This window comes from Bison bison, unplaced genomic scaffold (assembly GCF_000754665.1).
Source record: "Bison bison bison isolate TAMUID 2011002044 unplaced genomic scaffold, Bison_UMD1.0 scf7180017845388, whole genome shotgun sequence".
Classification (NCBI taxonomy): Eukaryota; Metazoa; Chordata; class Mammalia; order Artiodactyla; family Bovidae; genus Bison; species Bison bison.
Window position 1 is genome coordinate 20871 of NW_011475961.1, and position 1981 is coordinate 22851.

Sequence of the window (1981 nt, forward strand, 5' to 3'; positions counted from 1 at the left end):
AATCACTCTCTTAGAGCTGTGTAGCCATGTAGGTGGATCCACCTTGTAGGTGAATAGACTCTGCTTTCTATATGCAAATAAGAGTATAAAACCTTTTCCCATATAGTCAGACAACCAAATAAACACTGCTGAGAATGTAATTACACAATATTGTGCCTGCAAGGAATCCACAAGGAAAGTCTAATTGGCCAGCAGGTGTTCTGAAGGTAACTGCTGATAAATATAGGAAATAGAAAAGGCCTCTTCCCTGAGGGAGTACAAGAGCAGGCCATAATGTGCTCAGAAAATCAGAAAGCTGTGTAATCCACACGCTTCCAACTGTGACCAAGCTTTTAGAAACATCTACACTGGTCATATGATGATATGTGTCCTACTGAACAGCAGTGTTTAATGGTTATCTGGCATACCTGTAAAGAAATCTCTATAATATCTCTTAATATCTTTACACATTACACACCACCTTGTGCTTAGGAAATAAAAGGAATTTCAGATTTGGCGACCACAAGCCCCTTCTCTTGGCGAAGATGTGAGTTGTGTCACCAGTAAGGCATGGCTCAACTCTCTTTCACGTGGCTGTATCTTGGTACCTTTGAAAAAAGCAGCATTCCATCTGGCTCATCCCAGGCATTTATTACCTCCATAGGAGGTTTAGAAATTCAACTGAAAATGTAAACTGTAGAAAATTTTACATCCCCAATTTTAAACAAAATGCAGAATGAAATCAAAATCAGTTTTCTCAGATACATGTTAAAAGCAATTAATGAAAATCAACACTTGCCACACCAATATACTAAATTCAGTAGTTGTTAATCTGCCAAGTGTTCAAGTCTAGTCCTTATGAAATATTTCAAAGAAGGTGAAACTTTCCAATGCAGTGAATATTTCAGCAGTTCTTTGATATTCACTCTTTTCTTTTGCTCCAGTTATATCTATACATGAAACCCTAATTGCTACTACTCTGAAGAAATGGAAACTGTATCCTGAGCTCTTATGTTCCCTTATAAAACATGTAAAATATATTCCCTTGTAAAATAGCATTACAACAAATTCTGTTGATCAAGGAAGACATTGGATGATCTTGTAAGGAGTAAGATGATTAATTTTCCCCTTTTGTGATTCATTAAAGTAGTCACCCTTATTTATCTCATCAGGTTGATTGAAAACCATGCACATTTCCTTTTCTGAATTTTATCATTTTGCATTTGGATTTGATGCCAATGAGAAAGTTTGCCATACAAGTCTTAAAAGAAAAATAATTTTTATGATATTTAAATTGTCATTTTCATGCATACTCACAGGCATACACTTTTCACACTTGAACATATATAGCTTGAAGCAATTTCTGTGATAACTAAAAACACTTTATGTTTCTAATCACAAAATATTCATGTCCTATGAAACGTTTTTGCAGACATTTCTAAAATTATGAATGTAAATAGCTTGGCTATATAAACTTAAAATTTTGAACCTAGTGCTGAAGATAGAAATTTTAGAATTTTTACCTATTTTAAAATTCAAATGCAAACTCAGCAAGTTTGTGCAAGTATGTAGTTACCTCAATTGAGTTCACATATTGAACAGTTTAACAAACTCTACACAGTAATTTATTTGATTCATTAAGAGTTAATTAAATATGAAAAGATTTCTAAACAAGTTTGAGCATACTAAGAAAAAATACTGAAAGTGCATTGTTCAGTTTTCTTAGCTTCATGTCATGGGTCCTGTCACATGAATACGTAATTTAATAATCTACTTGTATGGGTAACATTTAAATGTGAATTTAACTGAACCTGAACAAGAAGGTGAGGGAACCAAATTATTTTGAAATGACTACAGCCAGAAGTATAATATGCTTATATATTGATATTTTAATAATATCTGCACCATGAACAGGATTTGAGGTCTCAAAGAAGAAAAAAGGCTCTAGAAATTTCTCACCAGTGGTATCAGTACAAGAGGCAGGCTGATGATCTCCTGAAAT

At 33.7% G+C, this 1981-nt stretch overlaps 1 protein-coding gene across 1 annotated transcript in view; it reads left to right on the forward strand.

Annotated features, from left to right (window-relative positions):
* Positions 1 to 1981, forward strand: part of LOC104984440 (dystrophin-like) — a gene marked incomplete at its 5' end in the record, with an annotated part of 84491 nt that overhangs the window by 20193 nt on the left and 62317 nt on the right. The gene's annotated exons all lie outside the window — the stretch shown is intronic.